This window comes from Hypanus sabinus, chromosome 9 (assembly GCF_030144855.1).
Source record: "Hypanus sabinus isolate sHypSab1 chromosome 9, sHypSab1.hap1, whole genome shotgun sequence".
Lineage (NCBI taxonomy): Eukaryota > Metazoa > Chordata > Chondrichthyes > Myliobatiformes > Dasyatidae > Hypanus > Hypanus sabinus.
The window spans coordinates 56,694,789-56,718,337 of record NC_082714.1 but is presented as its reverse complement, the minus strand read 5'-3'; the positions used below and the strand labels follow the sequence as shown (position 1 = coordinate 56,718,337).

Sequence of the window (23,549 nt, the reverse complement as noted above, 5' to 3'; positions counted from 1 at the left end):
TGTTGATATAAGTGCAATTATGGCTTAAATGTGATTTAAGTGCTCAAATTTGTGAAGACCCTAGTTACTGCAAAGGAATATTTCTATTGGCAGCAAAATTAGAACCACAAAATATAGATATAAGGTGACTGGCAAAACAGCTATAAGTGACAGAAGGAAAAAGGCTTATTACTCGCATTGAGAGATTATGTGTAATTTAGTGCTTGAATGGGTGATGAAAGCAGATTCAGTCATGGCTTTCTACAAGGAATTAGAAAATGTATTCAGCAGAAGCAGATTTGATCATAACATTCTACAGGGAGTTAAATAAGCAACTGAAGGGGAAAATTGCAGGGAAAGAGCCAGGAAACTGGACTAACACTCACAAAATTCTGGAGAAGCTCAACAAATCAAAGAGCATCGATAGAGGGGAATAAACAGCTGACATTTCAGGCCAAGACTCCTAACGTTGGCCCAAAACATTGACCAATTACATCTCTCCAAAGATGTTGCCTGGCCCTCTGAGTTCCTCCAGCATTTTGCGTTTGAGTTGTTTGGATTTTCAGCACCTACAGATTTCCTCATGTTTACAATTTCAAAGTGATACATTAAGATTCTAAATATGTTAGCCTGTGTCAGCTTGGACAATTTGTCCAAGTAAATTTCTGTTAAACTTCCATTTTTTCTTACTGTGTCAGGGCACTTAGTGTAGTTTAATTAGCCATTGCGTGTTCTTCATGCCAGATGTTGGATTCCTGGGAGACCCAGAATCTCCCAGGGAACTATATCTGCATGAAGTGCATCCAGCTGCAGCTCCTTGTGTTAGGGAACTGGAGCAGCAGCTGGATGACTTCAACTTGTACGGGAGCGTGAGGAGATAACTGATCAGAATTACAGGGAAGTAGTCACCCTTAAGTTGCAGGAGGCGGGTAGCTGAGTGACTGTCAAGCGAAGGAATGGGAAGGTGAATAGGCAGTTAGTGCAGAGCACCCCTGTGGCCATTCCCAATAATAAGTATACTGTTTTGGATACTGTTGTGGGGAAGACCTCCCAGGGGAATGCCATGGAGACCAGGCTACTGCCACTGAGCAGGGGTCCGTGGTGCAGAAGAGAAAGAGGGAGAAAGGTGTAACAGTAGTGAGAGGGGACTCAATAGTCAGAGGAACAGACAGGAGATTCTGTGGACATGAACGGGACACCCAGATGGTATATTACCTCCCAGGGGCCAAAGTCAGGGACATCTCAAATCGTGTCCACAGCACTTTGGAGTGGGAGGGAAAGCAGCAAGATGTTTTGGTACATATTGGTACCAATGACATAGGAACAAAAAACAAAAAGGTCCTGATGAGAGAATTTAGAGTGCTAGGCAGAAAGCTGAGAAGCAGGAACTTCGGGGTAGTAACTTCTGGATTGCAGCCTGTGCCAAGCACCAGTGAGGGTAGAAACTGTATGATCTGGCAGATTAATGTGTGGCTGAGAAGCTGGTTCAGGGGGCAGGGCTTCAGTTCCTAGATCACTGGGATCTCTTCTGGGGGAGGTATGACCCGTACAAAAGGGACGGGTTGCACCTGAACCTGAGGGGGACAAATATTCTTGTGGGCAAATTTGTTAGAGCTGTTAGGGAGGGTTTAAATTATTTTGGCAGGGTGTTGGGAACTGGAGTGAAGGGACGCAGGATAAGATGGATGATATAAAAACAAAGATAGTGTGCAGTCAGACTGTCAGTAAGGGCAGGCACATGATAGGACAAAATTGCAACCAGCAGAGTGAGTATCAGTGTATTAGGGATGCAGAATCAAAAAGGGTAGCAAATACTGGGCCCCGCTGTACATCTTCTAAATGATGACTTGCACCTTTCCCTTACAGAAAAAACACGCAAAGTCTGGCTGGCAGGCCTGACTGCAGCTAAGAAGATAGTAGTCCAGCATTGGAAACCTCCCCATGATATTTCAAGTATTCACTGATTTCAGAGATTTTTGGACATTTCTTACCTGGAACTATCATCAGCAAGAGTAAATGACTCATGACCAAACACGATCTTAATGTGGACAAATTTGATATCTAACTTAAAAGATCTTCTGTTAAAATAGGAATGCTCTGTCTGTGTATGCACTACTATTCAGTTGGTTGGGTGGAGGGGAGAGGGCTGGGGGGAGGGGTGGAGGGGGAATGGTGATGAGGGTTGAGGGATGGCTGGGTTAAACAGTCAAAATGTAATCGGCAGCTGGTTGTATTGAATGTAATTTGTTGGTGTTGCAATAAAAATTAGTGATAAAAAATACTTGAACAAAAAGGGTAGCAAATACAATACTCAAAGTGTTATATCTCAATGCACGGAGTATAAGAAATAAGGTGAATGATCTTGTTGCACTTTTATGGATTGTTGTTGAATCATGACTGGAGAATGGTTGTAATTGGAAGCTGAATGTCCAAGGTTACACCTTATATCAGAGGGATTGGAAGGCAGGCAGAGGGAGTGGTGTGGCTCTGCTGGTAAAGAATGGCATCAAATCAGTAGAAAGACATGACATAGGATCAGAAGATGTTGAATCCTTGTGGGTTAAGAAACTGCATAGGTAAAAGGACCTAGTTACATATAGGCCTCCTGACAGTAGCTGGGATGTGGACTACAGATTACAACGAGAAATAGAAAAGGTGTGTCAAAAGGGTAGTCATAGAAGATAACACGATAGTCATAGAAGATTTTAACATGCAGGAAGATTGAGAAAATTAAGTTGGTAATTGATATCAAGAGAGTCAATCTGTTGAATGCCTATGACATGGCTTTTTAGAGCAATTTGTCATTGACACTATGAGGGAATCAGCTGTACTGGATTGGGTGTTATGTAATGAACTGGAGGTGACTAAGGAGCTTAAGGTCAAGGAACCCTTAGGAGTCAGTGATCACAATATGATTGAGTTCAACTTGAAATTTGATAGAGAGAAAGTAAAGTCTGGCATAGCAGTATTTTAGTGGAGTAAAGAAAATTATAGTGGTATGAGAGATGAGTTGGCCAAAGTAAATTGGAAGGTGATGCTGGCAGGGGTGGGAGCAAAGTAACAATGGCTTGAGTTTCTGAGAAAAAATGAGGAAGATGCAGGATAGAAGTACAGTTGGTGCTCTTTATCCGCGAGGGATTGGTTCTGGGACCCCTCACGGATACCAAAATTCGCAGATGCTCAAGTCCCTTATTCAACCTGTCTCAATGCGGTGGTCCTTAGGACCCAGTGGAACCCCATACCTTATTTAACCTGTCTCAGTGCGGTGGACATTAGGACCTGCTCTCTGAATGTGCAGTGTTTCTGTTCACGAAAATAATCATGATCATGATTGAAAATAAAGTGGAAATAATAAAGTGATCAGAAAGAGGTGAAACGCCATCGGTCATTGGAAAACCATTAGGCTACAATTGGAACAATTTTAAAGGATAAAGTGAGAAAGGCCCTGCCCTGATGAAAGCTACAATTATTACTAAGCAATGCAGTGGTTTAATTATTGAGTTTTGGGGTTTTGAGTTTTTGATCCTCCACATCAACCCGCCACAGATGGAGAGCACACTCGAAAGCAGTCTGTCACTGGCTCGCACTCGGGAACGGTTCCCGAGCCCAGTGCTGAAACATATGTTCTTAAGTGTTTTATATGCATAGAAAGGTAAAATATATACTATATACTAAGACAAACGTTTGACTAACTGACGCTTAATAATACCGGATGTGCCTGGTCCGACTTACTTAGTAAGAGAACTTCCGATATTTTTCGATCCCAATCCATGATAACCCATGCACATCCTCCCGTATACTTTAAATCATCTCTAGATTACTTATAATACCTATTACAATGTAAATGCTATGTAAAATAGCTGTTATACTGCATTGTTTAGGGAATAATGACAAGAAAAAAAAAGTCTGTACATGCTCCAACAACAAGTGCTGGAAGAGCACTTCCGGGTTTTCGCCATTCGCGGTTGGTTGAATTCAGGGATGCAGAATTCGCGGATAAGGAGGGCCAACTGTATTCTGAAAACAAAGAAATACTCAAATGGCAAAATATTACAACCGTGGCTGACAAGGGAAGTCAAAGCTAATGTAAAAGCAAAAATGAGGGCGTACAACAAAGCAAAAATTAGTGAGAAATATGAAAACAACTGAGCGAACAATATCAAAGTGGATAGTAAAAGCTTTTTCAAGTATGTAAAAAATAAGAGCTAGAAAATGAGGCCAGAGAAATAATAACAGGAGACAAGGAAATGACAAATGAACTAAATGAGTATTTTACAAAAGTTTTCATTATGAAAGACACGAGCAGTGTGTCAGGTGTTGAAGGGTGTGAGGGAAGAGAAGTGAGTGCAGTTACTATTACAAGGGAGAAGGTGCTCATAAAGCTGAAAGACCTAAAGGTACACGAGTCACCCAGACCCGACAAACTACACCTAGAGTTTTGAAAGAGGTAGTGGCAGAGATTGTGGAGGCATTAGTAATGATCTTTCAAGAATCATTGGACTTTGGCATGGTTCTGGAGGATTTTAAAATTGCAAATGTTACTCCACTTTTTAAGAAAGGAGAGAGGCAGCAGAAAGGAAATTATAGACCAGTTGATCTGACCTCAGTGGTTAGGAAAATGTTGGAGTCAATTGTTAAGGATGAGATTGTGGAGTACTTGGTGACACAGGACAAGATAGGACAAAGTTAGCATGGTTTCCTTAAGAGAAAATCTTGCCTGACAAACCTTTTGGAATTCTTTGAGGAGATTACAAGTAGGATAGATAAAGAGGAAGCAGTGGATGTTGCATATTTGGACTTTCAGAAGGCCTTTGACAAGGTGTCACGCATGAAGCTGCTTACCAAGTTAAGAGCCCATGGTATTACTGGAAAGTTAATAGCATGGTTAGAGCATTGGCTGATTGGTAGGGGGCAGCAAGTAGGAATAAAAGGATCCTTCACTGGTTGGCTGCCAGTGACTAGTGGCGTTCCGCAGGGTTCGGTGTTAGAACCACTTCTTTTTATGTTGTATATCAATGATTTAGATGATAAGACCATAAAATAATAAAACATAGGAGCAGAATTAGGCCATTCAGCCCATCGCCATTTCATCATGGCTGATCCTAGATCCCATTCAACCCCATGCACCTGTCTTCTTGCCATATACTTTGATGTCCTGACCAATCAGGAAACTATCTTCTTCCACCCTAAATATACCCATGGACTTGGCCTCCATTGCATTCTGAGGCAGAATGTTCCACAGATTCACTACTCTCTGGCTAAAAAAAGTTCCTCCATACCTCTGTTCTAAAAAGTTGCCCCTCAATTTTGAGGCCAAGCCCTCTAGTTCTGGATACCCCCACCAAAGGTAACATCCCCTCCGTATCCACCCTATCTAGTCCTTTCAATATTCGGTAAGTTTCAACGAGATCCCCTCACGTTCTTCTAAATTCCAGTGAGTACCGGCCCAAAGCTGCCAAACACTTCTCTTATGTTAACCACTTCACTTCCAGAATCATCCTTGTGAACCTCCTCTGGACTCTCTCCAATGACAACACATCCTTTCTGACATATGGGGCCCAAAACTGTTGCCAATACTCCAAGTACCCTGATTAGTGTCTTACAAAACCTCACCATCATTTCCTTGTTTTTTTATATTCTATTCCCCTTGAAATAAATGCCAACATTGCATTTGCCTTCTTTACCAGACTCAAACTGTAAATTAAACTTCTAGGAGTTTTTGCGCGAGAACTCCAACATTCCCCTGCACCTCTGATGTTTGAACCTTCTCCCTATTTAGATAATAGTCCGCACCATTGTTCCTTTTACCAAAATGCATTATCATACATTTCCCAACACTGTATTCCATCTGCCACTTTTTTGCCCATTCTTCCAATTTGTGTAAGTCCTGCTGCAATATTGCTTCCTCATCACTACCTACCCCCTCCAACTATCTTTGTATCATCCCCAAACTTTGCCACAAAGCCATCAGTTCCATTATCCAAATCATTGACAAACAATGTGAAAAGTAGGGGTCCCAATACTGACTCCTGAGGAACACCACTAGTCATTGGCAGCCAACCAGAAAAGGCTCCCTTTATTCCCACTCACCGCCTCCTGCCTGTCAGCCATTTCTCTATCCATGCCAGTATCTTTCCTGTAACACCATAGGATTTTGTCTTGTTAAGGTGTCTTGTGGCACCTTATCAAATGCCTTCTGAAAATCCAAGTAAAAGACATCCACTGCCTCTCCTTTGTCTACCCTGCTTGTTACTTCCTCGAAGAAGTTTAACAGATTTGTCAGGCATGATTTCCCTTTACAGAAACTATGCTGACTTTGAATTATTTTATGATTAGTATTCAAATACCCCGAAACCTCATCTTTAATAGACTAGCCTATAATTTCCTTTCTTTTGCCTTCCTCCCTTCTTATAGAGTGGAGTGACATTTGCAATCTTCCAGTCCTCCAGGACCATGCCAGAATCAAGTGATTCGTGAAACATCATGACCAATGCATCCGTTATCTCTTAATTTGCCATTTCTTTGGCCCCTATTGCTACCTCACCAGCATCATTTTGAAGTGACCCAATATCAACTCTCACCTCCCTTTCACTCTTTATGTAACTGAAGAAACTTCTAGTATCCTGATGGAATAGATGGCTTTGTTGCCAAGTTTGCAGATGATACCAAGATTGGTGGAGGGGCAGGTAGTGCTGAGGAAACAGGAAGGCTGTATGAGGACTTAGACAGATTAGGAGAACGGGCAAGAAAGTGGCAAATAAAATACAATGGTGGAAAATGCATGGTCATGAACTTTAGTAGAAGAAATAAATGTGCAGGTTATTTTCTAAACAGAGAGAAAATACAAAAATCTAAGATGTAAAGGGACTTGGGAGTCCTTGTGCAGAATACCCTAAAAGGTTAACTTGCAGGTTGAGCCGGTGGTGAGGAAGGCAAATGCAATGTTAGCATTCATTTCAAGAGGTCTGGAATACAAGAACAGGGATGTGATGCTGAGGCTTTATAAGGCACTGATGAGGCTTCACCTTGAATATTGGGCTCCTTATCTAAGAAAAGATGTACTGGTGTTGTAAAAAGTTCGGAGGGAGTTCACAAGGATGATTCCAGGAATGAATAGGTTAACATATGAAGATCATTTGATGGCTCTGAGCCTGTACACGCTGGAATTTAGAAGGATGAAGGGGAATCTCATTGAAACCTTTCAAATGTTAAAAGGTTCGGACCGAATAGACGTGGAGGCCAAGTCATCGGGTGTATTTAAGGTGGAGATTGATAGGCTCTTGATTAGACATGGTATCAAAGGTTATGAGGAGGAAGTTGGAGTGGGGCTGAGCAGGGGAAAAAAATAACAGCCATAATTGAATGGCGGAACAGACTCGATGGGCCAAATGGCCTAATACTACTATGTCTTATGGTCTTAAGGTTTTGTTTGCCCGATTTCAGCACGGTACATAGACTGCACCAGGTTCAAATAAAATTTTCAAATTAAAAAGACTTATTTTTGATTGCACAGAAAATCAAAACTTTTTTTTGTTTTATAGCAGTGTGGTAATCCACTTTCCACATAGGCGAACTGGCTCACAAAATGGTGTGCACATCGGCAGAGAGGCCAGCCTCAAAATGGTGCTGGGCCTTCTTCTTCACCAGCAAGGGGAGAGAGCCCGCGCACGGGAAGAGACTTTTGTAAAGCACCTCTGACGTCATTTCCGCCTGGAGTTGGCCGGAACAGAACTGCGTAAAAGCCAGTGCCGCAAAGTTTGAATGGACTAGTCTGGAGTACAACTTACAGACTGTGTATCGTTATTTCTAGCTGTGTGTAGCACATCACTACATTGGTGACCCCAATGATCCGAATGGGATTTGGACCAAAGATGATCGACTCTTCATCTGTTCACACAGTTTCGCTACAACTGCCAACTTTCTGGACACTGCGACCATGCGTGTGGTTTGACCAAGCAGAAGCCCAGTTCCAGATTCGGCAGATATCCTCTGATTCCACGCATTACTATTACGTATACGTGGTGAGGATTTCATACAGTCACCCCCGGAAGAAGGCAAATATGCGACATTCAAAGCACTGCTCACAGGGTCCTTTGGCCTCTCATGGTGTGAGTGAGGTGCCCACTTGCTGCACCTGGACAGTTTGGGAAACAGGCCGCTGTCAGCATTAATGAACAAGATGCTGGCCCTGGCTGAAGGACACAAGCCCTGCCTCATGTTTGAGCAGGCGTTCCTACAGCAACTGCCCGAGGACATACATCTGCTATTGGACGACGCAGATATCAGTGACCCCCCAGAAGGTGGCGGCCCAGGCAGACATGCTGTGGAAAGCCAAGAGGGAGATTGGACAGATTACCAAGCCACACGCCCAACAGCAGACCAGACCAGGCCCAACAACAGAGCGGACACAACCCAGAGGCAGGAGTGAGGAGGCCAATAAACAGTGGTGTTTCTACCACCAGCGGTGGGGCACAGAAGCCCACCGTTGTTACCCACCCTGCAAGTTCCCGGGAAGTGCCAGGGCCAGCTGCCACTAATGGCTATGGCGGCTGGCCACCAGGACAGCCTCTTGTACATCTGGGACAAACAGTCAGGACACCGCTTCTTGGTCGACACCAGAGCTGAAATCAGCATCTTACCCCCAACGGGGTACGACACCTGCAACAGGAAGCCAGGACCCACCCTGAGGGCTGCAAACAGCAGCACGATACAGACCTACGGCACCCGCAGGTTCACATGGGACTTCACACTGGCTGCCGTGACCCGACCACTCCTGGGGGGCGGACTTCTTGCGAGCTCACAGCCTGCTGGTCGACTTGCAAGGGAAAAGACTGGTCATGCTAAGACTTTCCAGACATTCTCCCTGTGTGAAGCCAAGTTGCCAATCCCACACCTGGACTCCATCACGCTGTCTGACTATGAATTCACCAGAATCCTGGCAGATTTCCCATCGGTTCTGGCACAGCAGTTCACGGCAGCCATGCCCAGACACGGAGTACAGCACCACATTCCGACCCAGGGACCACCCCTCCATGCCCATGCACGAAGGCTCCCCCCAGACAAGCTCTGCCTGGCGAAGGAGGAGTTCAAGAGGATGGAATTCAAGAATTGGGGATTGGGAATTGGGCCTCCCCTCTGCCGGGGGCTGGAGACCATGCGGCAACTACCACAGACTGAATGAGGCTACAACTCCAGATCACTACCCCATGCCGCACATACAGGACTTTGCAGCAAACCTGCACAGGGCAAGCATCTTTTCCAAAGTAGACCTCGTCCGGGGATACCATCAAATCCCGGAACACCCTGAAGACATCCTCAAAACAGCACTCATCACCCCATTCGGCCTGTTTGAATTCCTCCGAATGCCATTCGGCCTGAAGAATGCCGCACAGACGTTCCAGCGGCTAATGGATGCGGTGGGACACAATCTGGACTTTGCGTTCATCTATTTGGATGACATTCTCATAGCCAGCATTAGTCGTCAGGAGCATCTGTCCTACCTCCACCCCCTCTACTCCTGCCTGAGTGATTTCGGCCTCACGATCAACCCGGCCAAATGCCAGTTCGGACTCAACACCATCGACTTCCTGGGCCACAGGATTACCAAAGACGGGGCAACACCTCTGCCCGCCAAGGTAGACGTGATCTGCCACTTCGCCCGGCCCAACACAGTCAAAGGCCTGCAGGACTTCATTGGCGTTATGAATGAGGAGCAACTCTGATGGGCAGAAGGGTGCAAAGTCCCCGTCCCCCCCACTTCTTGAGAATCGCAAAATCGCTATTATTTCGGCTCTGATACCAAGGAAATGAGAGAGAGAAATAGCTCATACAAATTTATGAGAGAGAAGCACAGCACAGGTTGGAATGCCTCCTATTGACAAAGAGAGAGATTACTGCTATTGTCTCTTGGAGAAGGAATTGTGTATTGAGTACTGTTCTATTCATTGAAACCCCTCAGGGGGCAACCAGAGTGGTCTGGTACAGGGATTGCATCATCCCAACCTGATTGACACCTGAGACCCCGTGAGTGGGGAGAAAAGTAGGGTCTGGGGAACACCCCTCAGACGCACCAGGAGAGACGCTACGAGACCGGTGGGGGCTTGTGTGTGTGTCCACCTTGCCTGGGTGACGAGTCCTCCACGGAACGGTCTAGCTAAAGGACATGGAGGGGTCATACGTGAATGGCTACAACAACAACGCATCGAAGGATCAAGATCGTAAAAGGAAAGTCGGCAAGTTAACAGCTGTTACTGCTTTCTCTCTCCAACAATTGCAACACAGTGATCAACAACTACCGCAGCCTGCATGTACTGAACTGAACTTTAAATTTCCATCAGACAATTCATTATCCCCTAGACAACGATAGAGCTTATTTCTTATTGATTATTATTATACCCGCACTTTTAGGTTTAGTATTGATGACGTATATTATCTGTATATTTGCATTGATATTATTTGTGTATTTTTACTAATAAATACTGTTAAAAATAGTATTGTCAGACTTCAACGGATACTCCTATCTTTGCTGGTAAGATGCCCAGTTACAGGGTTCATAACAGTTGGTATGGTGAACTTCTAACGCCGTTTCCTCCCCTCAGCATCCCGTATCATGTGCCCTTTGTTCACCCTGATGTCGGGTAAAGGCAAGGACATTACTTGGGACAAAGAGGCTGCAGCCACTTTCATTAGAGCCAAGGAAGCCTTGGCAGATGCCGCGATGCCGGTGCACCCCAGAACGGACGTTCCGACGCCCTCACAGTGGACACATCCAACACAGCAGTTGGTGGGGTGCTGGAGCAACTCATCGAGAGGCGCTGGCAATCCCTGGCATTCTTCAGCAGGTACCCACAGCCACCCGAACTCAAGTACAGTGCCTTCAACCGGGAGCTGTTGACACCATATCTGGCAATCCGGCATTTCAGGTACTTCTTAGAAGGCAGGCTGTTCACTGCGTTCACAGACCACAAACCGCTGACCTTCGTGTTCATGAAGGTGTCCGATCCCTGGTCAGCCCGCCAGCAGCGACATCTGTCCTACATCTCCGAGTACACGACAGACATCCAGCATGTCTCGGGAAAGGACAACGTCGTGGCGGACGCACTCTCCAGACCAGCTGTCCAGGCCCTGTCCCTGGGGGTGGACTATGCAACACTGGCGGAGGCACAGCAGGCAGACAACAAAATGCTACAGGACTGCTGTCTCGGGTTTGCAGTTGCAAGACTTCCTCGTAGGCCCAAGTGAGAGGACCCTCCTGGGTATCATGGCTACCGGCCAACCTTGCCCCATCATCCCGGCAGCCTGGCGGCAGCGAGTTTTCAACTCCACTTACGGCTTGGCAACCCATCTATGTGGTGACCCATCTATCAGGACAACCGTCCAGATGGTCTCCAGCAAGTTCACGTGGCACAGACTTCGCAAACAGGTCAGCGAATAGGCCAACACATGCACGCAGTGCCAAAAGGCCAAGGTGCAGCGGCACACCAAAGCCCCGCCGCAGCAGTTCGAACCCACCCACCGGAGGTTCGACCACATTCATGTGGATATCATGGGGCCCCTGCCAGTGTCTCAAGGAGCGCGGTACCTCCTAAATATGGTAGACCGGTTCACGAGATAGCCAGACACCACCTCCGATTCCTGCGCCCAATTGCTGATTGAAACCTGGGTAGCATGCTTCAGGATACCGGCCCAACAGAGGTGGCCAGTTTTCATTACCTCCAACAGAGGTGCCCAGTTCACCTCCAGCCTGTGGTTGGCTGTAGCCAGCCTGTTGGGAACGCAGCTACACCACACAACTGCCTACCATCCACAGTCGAATGGACTAGTGGAACACTTCCACCGTCACTTGAAGTCGGCACTCATGGCCCGCCTGAAAGGGCCTAACTGGGTGGACGAGCTTCCCTGGGTCCTGCTTAGAATCAGCACAGTGCCCAAAGAGGAGCTGCACACCTCATCAGCCGAGCTGGTGAACGGCACGCAACTGGTCGTCTCAGGAGAGTTCATATCAGCCCCTAGGGTCAAGAGGAAGAACCCACAGCAGTCCTGGACAGACTACACGAAAGGCTCGGCAACCTGGCCCCCGTACCGACTTCACAGCACAGACAGATCCCGATCTGCATACCCAAAGACCTGTAGAGCTCTTAAGTTTGTATTTGTACGAAGGGGCGCACACTGGGCACCACTATAGCGACCATATGAGGGGCTGTTCAAGGTGATCAGGAACAACGGGTCCACATACATTCTGGACGTTGGGGGTTAAGAGGAGGTTTTCACAGTGGACCAACTCAAACCAGCTCATGTGGACTTGGCGCAGCTGGTCGAGGTTCAGGCACCATGGCGCAGAGGCAGACCGCCCAAACAGAGACTGATCCAGACTGTGGACATTGGGGAGGTGTATCACCGGTTCTGGAGGGGAGGGGGGTTATGTGGTGACCCACTTTCTATGCAGGCGAACCGGCTCACAAAATGGCGCGCACGTCGACAGAGAGGCCAGCCCCAAAATGGCGCTGGGCCTTCTTCTTCACCAGCAAGGAGAGAAAGCCTATGCGCAGGAAGAGACTTTTGTAATGCACCTCTGACGTCATTTCCACCCGGAGAGGGCGGGAACAGAACTGCGTAAAAGCCAGTGCCACAAAGTTTGAATAGACTAGTCTGGAGTGCAACTTCCAGACTGCGTGTCATTATTTCTAGCTCTGTATGTAGCACACCGCTACAGCAGCATCATTAAGAGGTGTTGGTGTGGTTTTGAGTACCAACAGTACACTTTGTCGATGGCTCACATTGCAGCTGTTGTGTGCTGGGGGTCGAGCAAGTGAATACACAGGAACCTTTGTCACAAATAGCATGAAGGCAAGCATATCATAGACTATCATCTTATTGACTTCTGGCTTACAGATGGTGGAAAGGCTTTGAAGTGTGAGAAGGTGAGTCACCTGCTGTAGATAGATGCCAAGAGGATGTGTCAGACTCTCTTCTACAGCCACAGTGCTTTTGTGGCTGGCAAAAATTGATTAATGGAGTGCCATTCAAAATCAAGAAAGGTTGTTATACCTTTGTCTTGCTGGAGTTGACCATTGCTTGACATTTATAAAATTGAAAAAGAAGAAGCTCCTCAGTTCTGCTCTGTCATTCAATGAGATTATGGATACATCAACATCCTGTACTTTTTCCTTTGATTCTTTCAATAACCAAAAATCCTTCCTGCCCATTCAAACTGTCCAGTCACTTCCCACCACATCTGAGACACCTCTCATGTCCTCCACCATTTTGACAAATTCCCTGCTCCCAACCGCCACATCATCATGGATGTCCAGTCTTTATATACCTGCTTCTTTCCAGATCTTTGTTCCTGGAAGAAGCGGAGGGCCCCAAGACTGCCATCAAGAAAGTATTAGGGTCCTCTCTTCTTTCTGAAGCAAAGATCCACTAGCACTCTCATCACCTGTCAGAACTTGATATTATCGTCAATAACTTCTCTTTCCATTCCTCCCAGTTTCTTTAAGTTGAAGGTTTAGATGTGGGAACTAACCTAACTTATCAGTGGTTACATGGAACAGTCCTTGTCCCGCGTCTACTCTAGGTCCTCTCTCCAACTCCTTTTCCATTACATCAATGACTGCATTGGTGCTGCTTCCTGAACTTTTGCAAAACTCAATTTTATATACTTTCTTACAAATTTGTATCTGCCCACAAACTCATTTGGACCATTTCTGATACTTATCTACATTTTCTAGAATTCTGTCTCCATTTCATGTTTACAGAGCACTTGATGGAATGAATGGCCTGATTCTGCTTCTATGTCTCAGGGTCACATGAATTGCAGAGAAAGGAGGGATACAGATGTTGCGTAGTTAGTATGGATTAGTTGTTTAAGTACTCGTTTGATTAGCTGGACACCTCATGGCGGAAGGCCCTGTTCCTGTATTGTTCTATGTTCTCCAGTACTGAGGAGGCCACAGGGAGAACACTGAACGCAGTGAGCCATTGGTTGACTGCATTACCTTTTTGGGTCTCTAGACAGTGAGATGGGCAGAGGTGTAAGGGCAGGTATTACAACTGTGCGGGGCAGAGAACACAGAAGGGGTACAGGGCTGGGGGGGGAAGAGGATGGAGGAGGGTTGCGTAGGGGAGGAGGGGGCTGTAAGAAGTTGGGTGGAGAGGGAGTGAAGGTGGAGGTGTTTGGAAGGAAGGGGAAGGGGCTGGGGGGAGGAGGAGGAGGAACTCAGGAATACATTGCCTTGAAAAAGTATTCAGCCCCCACAACTATTTTCATATTTTACCGTCTCATTTTCTAAGTTGAAAATATATTGAAGTAGCATTTTTTGAGCTAATCTACAAAACATTGCTCATCATGTATGGTATGTTATTTTCCGGGCGTCAGGGTCTGGGATATGTCGGATCAAGTCCTCAGCATTCTAAAGTGGGAGGGTGAGCAGCCAAAGGGCTGCCACGTAGATACCAATGACACAAGTAGAAAGAGCAATGAGATTCTGCAAAGGGAGTTCAGGGAGTTAGGTGCTAAGTTAAAGGCCAAGACCTCCAGGGTTGTGATTTCAGGATTGCTACCCGTGCTACACACTAGCGAGGCCAGAAATAGTAAGATTATACAGTTTAACACGTGGATAAGGGGTTGGTGTGGGAGGGAGGGGATAAGATTTTTGGATCATTGGGCTCTCTTTCAGGGAACATAGGCTATGTACAGAAGAGACTGCACCAAAACTGGAAGAAAACTAATATTCTAGTAGGAAGGTTCGTTAATGCTGCATGGTGGGGTTTAAACTAGAGTTGCAGGGAGATGGGAACCAGAGTACCAGAACAATTAATGGAGAGGTTGTGCAGACAGATGTTAGTAAAACCTCAAAGACAGGAATGAAAAGTTTAGGTATGGTGCAACTAGTGTTCTGAGCTGTGTATATTTCGATGCAAGAATTATCATTGGAAAGGCAGATGAGCTCAGGGCCTGGATCAATACCCAGAATTATGATGTTCGAGCCATTATTGAGACTTGGTTGCAAAAGGGGCAGGACTGGCAACTCAGTATTCTGGGGTTCCTTTGTTTTAGACATGACAGAGCAGGACGGATTAAAGAAAGAGGAGTGGTGTTACTGGTCAGGAAAATGTCACAGCCGTGTTCAGTCAGGACAGACTGGAGAACTCAGCTAGTGAGGCTTCATGGTTGAACTGAGAAATAAGAAAGGTATGACCACATTAATGGGGCTATATTACAGACCACCCAACAATCCTAGAGATTTAGAGGAACAAATTTGTAAAGAGATCGCAGACTGTTGCAAGAAACACAAGGTTGTTACAGTAGGTGATTTCAACTTTCCAAATATTGACTGGGACTCCCATACTGTAAAAGAACCAGATGGGATAGAGTTTGTCAAATAAGTTCAGGGGGATAGAGTTTGTCAAATAAGTTCAGGAAAGTTTCCTTCTTCGGTACATAGAAATCCCAACAAGAGTCTGTGATACTTGATCTGCTACTATGGAATGAAATAGTGCAGGTGACAGAAGCTTGTGAAGGGAAACACTTTGCATCTAGTGATCATAATACCATTAGTTTCAAAGCAAAAATGCAAAAAAAAATAGGTCTGATTCTGTAAGTGGGGAGGCCTTCAAAAGTGAAATTGAGGGTACAAAGCTTGTATGTGCCTATCAAAATAAAAGGTAACAATGTAGGGAACCTTGGTTTTCAAGAGATATTGAGGCCCTGGTTAAGAAAAAGAAAGGAGATACATAGGAGGCATAGGCAGGTAGAAATAAATTAGCATAAGAAAGGCAAGAGAACATTTAAGAAAAAATATAGGCAGGTTAAAGGAAGGCATGATGTTGCCCAAGCAGACAAGGTGGAAGAGAATCCCAAGGAATTCTACAGATATGTTATGAGCAAATGTATTGCAAGGGACAAAACTGGCCATCTGGAAGATCAGAACGGTAATCCACATGTGGAGCAAAAAGGGGGAAATCTTAAATACATATTTTGCATCTGGATTTACTCAGGAGACAGACACAGTGACTATATAAGTGAGATAAAGTGGCATCAAATTCATGGACCCTATACAAATTACAGAGGAGGTGGTGTTTACTGCCCTGAAGCAAATCAGGGTGGATAAATCCCCAGGGTATGTGCAGAAATTGACAGGGCCCAGGCAGAGATCTTTAAATCATCCTTAGCGACAGGAGAGGTAGCAGAGGATTGCAGGATAGCCAATGTTATTCCTCTGTTCAAGAAAGTCCCTAAACACAAACCAGAAAATTATAGGCTGGTGAGTCTGACATCAGTAATGGCAAAGTCATTGGAAGGTATTCTAAGGGACCAGATACAAGTATTTGGATAGATCTGGACTGATTAAGGATAGTCAGCATGGCTTTGTGCATGGTAGGTCATGTCTAACTAACCTTACAGTTTTACAAGGAAGTTACCCAGGAAAGTGAATGTTTTCTACATGCAGGGCATTTGACAAGATTCCGCATGGGAAGTTAGTCAAGAAGGTTCAGTTGTGCAGCATTCAAGATGAGGTAGTAAATCGGATTAGGCTTTGTGGTAGAAGTCAAGAGGGTGATAACAGATGGTTGCCTCTCTGATTGGAGGCCTATGACTAATGAAGTGCTGCTGGGATTGGAACTGGGTCTGTCGCTGTTTGTCAACTTTATCAACAATCTGGATCTGTGGCTAACCAGATCAGCAAATTTGCAGATGACACCAATATCGGGCATGCAGTGGACATTGAGGAAGGCTATCAATGCTGGCAGTGTGAGATGGACCAGTTGAAAAATGGCAGATGGAATTTCATGCAGCTAAGTGTGAGGTATCGCACTTCAGTAGGACCAAAGAGGGTAGGTCTTACACAGTAAATGGTAGGACACTGAGGAATGTGGCAGAACAAAGGATTATGGGAATACAGGTCCAGAATTCATTGAAAGTGGCATCACAGGTAGATAAGTTCATAAAGAGGGCTTTTGGTACTTTGGTGTTCATAAACCAAAGTATTGGTACAGGAGATGGGATTGAATGTTGAAGTTGCATAACACATTGGTGAGACCTAATTTGGAGTATTGTGTGCAGCTTTAGTCACCTACCTACAGGAAAGCTGTAAATGAAGTTGAAAAAGTACAGAAAAGTTACAAGGATGGTGCTGGGTCTGGAGGATCCAAGTGATAAGTAACAATTGAATAGGTTAGGACTTTATTTCTTAGAACATAGAGGATTGAGGAGATTTGATAGCAGTATACTAAATTGAAGGGTACAGATAGGGTAAGGTTCCTAAGGTATCATAGCTGGAGGTAGTAGTGGGGATAAGCTTCCACTACCTATAAAGTGCTCCAAATGGTGTGCGACTAACAGCCTCTGACAACCAAGTCCAACCCTTGGCCTTCAGGTATGGCTTAGCTACTAAGCCCAGCAAGACTGTTTCTACTGACAAGAGAAGGCGGACCACTGGCACCTCAAAGCCAGTTGCTTTGGGCAGGTGGGGCTCATTAGCCTTGGATGGCAGCCACCTGAAAGGAATTTCTGATTTTGAACCTCCACTGCCTTGCGACCATACCCACCTATGGAAGAGGCTTTGGGAGTAAACCCAGAGGAAGAATCCCAGCCGGAGTCCCTAAGGCAGTTTGATGTTGTTTACAACTTCACTCTGGCGATCTCTGCAACAACTCTGGTGCCAATCTGTATCGGCACTTGCCTTTCCCTTGGACTACATCAGTGAACTGGAGAGGGGGAACCCTCTGCATGGGCAATAGCCGGTTCTTCAAATCTTCCCACCCAGGCTTGCACCCTGGAGAGGACACAGTCCACCAGAGGCACAAACCCATGATCTCCTGGGTAGATGGCTGCCTACAACGAGAAAGGGAAAATGCAAGCAGGCTTTTTCCACTGAGGTTGGGTGGGACTACAAACAGGAGTTGTGACCATGGATTAAGGGTGAAAGGTGAAAAGTTTAAGGGGAACATGAGGGGAGACGTCTTCACTCAGAGGGTCGTGAGAGTGTGGAATGAGCTGCCAGCACAAGTGGTGTATGCGAGCTCAATTTCAACTTTGAAGTGGTTTAGATAGGTACATGGATGGTAGGGGTATGGAGAGCTATGGTCCTGGTGCAGGTCGATGGGAGTGGGCAGTTTAAATGTTTGGCATAGACTAGATGGCCCAAAGGGCCCGTTTCTGTGCAGTACTTTTCTATAACTATGTCAAATCACAAGAAAAATTTCAAAACACGTCAACAATTTACTAAGAATTAAAAACCAAAATTATGAGGCTGAGAAAGTATTCATCCCCCTTCATAATTACTACACTAACTTCCTACCTTACCAACTCACACAATTTGTTGATGTAGAAAACCATAAGATCACCTATTTTTAATGAATTCATAAGAATTGTAAGGTCCCCTGGTGGACTTCTAACAGACTAAACCAAAATGAAAACAAGGGAGTATTCAAAGCAAGTCTGGGAAATGATAATTCAGAAGCACAAATCTGGAGAAGGGTACAAGACCATATCAAAGGCACTGACAAACCTCAGAGATCAGTGCAGTCTATCATGAAAAAGTGGAAAAAATATGAAACCACAGCCACACTGCTTAGGTCAGGCTGCCCCTCTAAACTTAGACACCAGAGAAGAATGGCACTTGTAAGAGAGGCTAATGTGACACTAACTGTCACTCTGAGTGAACTGCAGAACTCAGTGGCTGCAACTGGAGATGAAGTTCATGGCTCCACAATCTTTAAGGCCTTGCACAAAAAGGGTATAAAATAGAGAGAGTACAAAGAAGATTTACTAGAATGTTGCCTGGGGTAAGTTACAGGGAAAGATTGAACAAGTTAGGTCTTTATTCTTTGGAGCGTAGAAGGTTGAGGGGGGTCTTGATAGAGGAATTTCAAATTATGAGGGGGATAGATAGAGTTGATGTGGATAGACTTTTTCCATTGAGAGTAGGGGAGATTCAAACAAGAGGATGTGAGTTGAGACTTAGGGGGCAAAAGGTTAAGGGTAACATGAGGGGGAATTTCTTTACTCAGAGAGTAGCCGTGTGGAATGAGCTTCCAGTAGAAGTGGTAGAGGCAGGATCGGTATTGTCATTTAAAGCAAAATTGGATAGATATATGGACAGGAAAGGAATGGAGGGTTATGGGCTGAGTGAGGGTCAGTGGGATTAAGTGAAAGTAAGCATTCGGCACGGACTGGGAGGGCTGAGATGGTCTGTTTCCGTGCTGTAATTGTTATATGGTTATATGGAATATTGAAATGCCTAGACAGAATGAAATTGGAGAGGATGTTTCTATAGTGGAAGAGTCAAGGAGCAGAGGGCACAGCATCAGAATACAAGAACATCCCTTTAGTACAGAGATGAGGTGTAATTTCTTTAGCCAGAGGATAGTGAATCTGTGGAATTCATTAACACAGACAGCTGTGGAGAACAAGTTATTGGGTATATTTAAAGCACAGGTTGATAGGTTCTTGATTAGTAAGTTTTACAAAGGCTACAGGAAGAAGGCAGGAGAATAGGGTTGAGGGATAATAAATCCGTCATGACAGAATGGTGGAGCAAGCTTGATGAGCCAAATGGCCTGATTCTGCTATGTCATATGATCATGGGAGAGGAAGCAAGGGGTGCAGAGGGATGAGGGGAAAAATGGGGAGGAGGGGTGCAGGAGGATAGAGGTGTAGGGGAAGAAGGGAGGGAGGAGCTGGGGAGAGGGAAGGGTGTTGGGAGAGGGAGGGGTGTGGTACTGGGAAGTCAGGTGGCTACGACAAACCCATATGAGAGGGAGAGATGAGGAACAAAGTTGCAGTAGTTTATTTTGCTTGTATGTCATCTACCCAGAATGCCCTCTCACGTTACATGACACAGAGCTTGACAGCAACCTGTAAGAGTCAAAATGTACATAAGTGCATAACATTTCCCTTCCCCCTTATTTTAAAGGTTTCTCCCCATTCCCATACAGAGATTAGCTGCTGAACTGTTAACAGTCAATGGAGTAATATAGGACATTCAACCAACAAGATAAACTACCTCTATTCCCAGACCTAACCCTGGGGATTATTCTGCCCCACGTGCTGAGGGTTAGTCACTAAACTACAGATTCAATCTCTCTGGAGACCGCCTGTTCCTGTGAGGGTACCGACAACCAGGGGATGACGCCAAAGTCATTTTATCTCTTGGTGATGTATGCATAGATGTTGGCTTGGGTACTGCAGTGGCACCTCAGAAAGTGCAGGTGACAGGGGAGCACTGGCTGTGTCATTTGATGTAATGGAGGTTCTATAGTCATTGCAGAATCCTGTTCTATTTCTACAGCTGGATCTGGATTGGTCACGTAGTGCTGTTTTCTGTGGCCTCGGAAGTAGACAACAACTGATCAACATGCCTTCTCCAGATGTTGTGGTTACTAGTTTCCACTATGTACGTCACAGGACCGGTTTGTGCCACTACCATCACAGATATCCACCTTGTTCCAGAGATATAGTTCTGGACAAGTACTCTCCTCCTGCCGTGAAACTTCCTGCACTTTGGCACGACTCTCTGCTTCAGTTTTCTGTTCATTAGCACAATTTATTTCATTTTTGGGGTTCTAAGCGTGTCAAGCCATACGTGAGCTATCTCTTCATCAGTGCAGTGACTGGAGCCATTTTGGTGGAGGAGTGAGGTGTGTTGCAGTTTATCAGCGAAAAAGTGCCAAGACACCACTGGTTGAGGGATTCACTTCCCACTGAAGCCTTGAGGGCTTGTTTCATTGCATATATGAATCATTCAACAAACTCACTGGCAACTTGATGTGCTGAAACTGTTTCCATAAATGCCTTGAATTCTTCAGACGGGAGTTATGGACCATTGTCACTTACAAGCTGTTGAGGACATCCAAAATGGCCAAAGATGGAACGTTGCTCCTCAATTGATTTTTCAGATGTAGTGCTCTTCATGATGACAACCTCAGGCCAATTACTATGCATCCAGTATGAGCAAGAACATGTGTCCTTTTACAGGTCCTGCAACATCTTTGTGAATCCTCTGCTATGGTTCTTCAGGCCATTCCCATGAATGCAAAGGAGAGAGCTGAGGAGCATTTCTCACTCGCTAACAATGTGGGCATGTTTTGGCCTCCTCTTCAATGGTTACATCCAGTCCTGGCCATCAGAAGGAGCTGTGTGCAATTTCTTTCATGCACACTACATCGGTGATCTGCACACAGCTCGTCAAGCACTTGCTTTGATCATGGTGGAAGAGTGACAACACAGTAGCCCCATAGCAAGCATCCTGCTTGGACTGTGAGCTCCTTCCATTGAGCCTGGTAAGGTTTTAATTCCATGGTTGTCTCTCCTTTCCATTGTAACTTACCAAGTCGAACATTTTAGTTAGAAAAGGGTAGTATGCGTGTGCTTCTGGACTTGAGCTTGAGTTCCTTGAAGTAAAAGATCTCTTTCAAGGATGACTCTGGGGCTCTATCAGCTAAGGGAAGTCTGGATAGTCCATCAGCATTTAAAAGGTGCTTCAATCTCCAGTGCTTTCTATTGTACTGATAGTAACAGAAACCAATGTTTCATTCAACTGGTGACCAGGGAAAGAATGTCTGCATGTGAACCAAAAAAATTATGTCAAAAGGCAATGACTTGTTAGCATAAATTGTCAACCAAAGAGCATTTGATGGAATTTCTTAACTCCAAAGCCAATTGCAAGTGCTTCTTGCTCAACCTGGGCATAGTGGTTTTCTACCTTGCTTAATGTCCTTTATGTGAAAGCAATTGGAGGCTCTTCACCTGATGGCAGATGAAGATAACTTCCCCCAGACCACAGGGTGATATGTCACAGACCAACTGTATGAGCAATGATGGGTTGAACTGTGTAAGTGCTTCAGATTGTGACAATGCTGTTTTGGCCTTTTTAAAAGCATCTTCACAGCAATTTGTCCATTGCCAGTGTATTGATCTATTTAAAAGCTCATGAAGTGGGGTCAGCATGCTAGCCAGATTAGGATCAAACTCTATGTAGTATATTAGTACTCCTAAGAAAGATTTTAATTGACTTACATTCTGTGGGGATGAAGCCTCTATAATTGTCTTCATCTATGATGGTGCCTTGTGAAGTCCTGAGTTGTTGATCACGTGGTCCAAATATTCAATCGAAGGTCAAAAGAACTTGCCTTTCTGAACCCTTAGCCAATATTCTGTGAGTCTTTGTAGTGTAGTATCCAAGTTTTGTAGGTGCCTATGCTCATAATTCCCAGTATTGAGCAAATCCTCCAAATAACATTGCACCCCAGCCAAAACACTCAGGATCTGGTCATTGCTCACTGAAAAAATGCAAGAGCTCAGGTGATGCCAAACAAAAGCCTTCAGTTCCTGAACATCGATTTGTGAGTCACTATGGCCAACAGTTCCTGAGACTCAGGCTTCACATGCATTTGTAAATACACTTGACACAATCCATCCTGTTAATTGTCTGTCCTCCAACCAATCCTACAAAAAGGTCAACAATGAGTGGAAGAAGCTATTGCTCAGCCATAAGAATCAAGTTAATACTTACCTTGAAGTCTCCACAAAGCCTTAAAGACTATCCCCTTTTAGGACAGGCCTATTTGAGCTTACAAATACTGGTTCCAATACCTTACTCTGGACCAGTCCTTCCAATTCAGCATCTACCTTTGGTTTGAGGGTGTATGGAACATGTCTTGCCTTCAAGCATTTGGGTATTAACCATGATTCCTTTCATATTGCCCAGTTGAATACTTCTGCAAGTTTCTTTAATACCTCTTGTAGACCACTGCTGCCACCATTCAAAGCCACTTTGTGCCAGTTGAGTTTGAGCTGCTCGGACCTTGAGCAGCTCAGAAGCACTGGATAACGACCTTTAACAATGTACAGTGGAAGTTTCTTTCTCTCTTTGTTAATCTCCATGATAACATGTATTCCCCTCAGGGATGAGATGCTTGTAAACCTTCTCCAGCAACAATGACACTGCAGCTCCTGTGTTCACCTGCATCCACCACGGGGGGGGGGGGGGGGGTCACCTAATAGCCATCTTTGTGTTCTGAAACAGATAAAACAGGCAAAGCTTTTTCATAGCCATACCAGCATTCTTTTGCTAAATGCCCAGTTTTGCCACAATGGTAACACTGATGGCCAATTGATGTCTTATTTGTAAAGTCAGTAGAAACTTTATGAACCTGGGAAGATGTGCTTTAACAGCTGTGCTTCATTAGCTGCCAGCTCCATAGATGTAATAATCTCAATCACCTTCTGTATGTTAGACTGTCTTCTGTAAGCAAACGTTTCTGAATCGCCTCCCTCGCAGACTACATACGAGTCTATCACAGAATGTGTCATTCAACAACTGCCCAAAATTCAGTCTTCAGAAAACTACTTCAGCAGCCCTGCAGTAGACTAGCTAGCCTTCCTCTTCATTTCTTTTATGACATCTAAATCTCTCAGCTATAATCAAAGGCTTAGGTGAATAATGGTCCTTACGACTAATTACGTCCTCATAAGGTTTAGGAAGTTGCAGTAGACTACATAATAAATTAAACGTTTTTGCACCCATCAAAGATCGGAACATGAATATCATTGAAATTTGAGTTTC

The 23,549-nt window shown here is 45.0% G+C and overlaps 1 long non-coding RNA gene across 2 annotated transcripts in view; it reads right to left on the bottom strand.

The window, feature by feature from the left end:
- Nucleotides 1-23,549, bottom strand: part of LOC132399428 (uncharacterized) — a 58,226-nt gene that overhangs the window by 34,335 nt on the left and 342 nt on the right. The window lies entirely within an intron of this gene.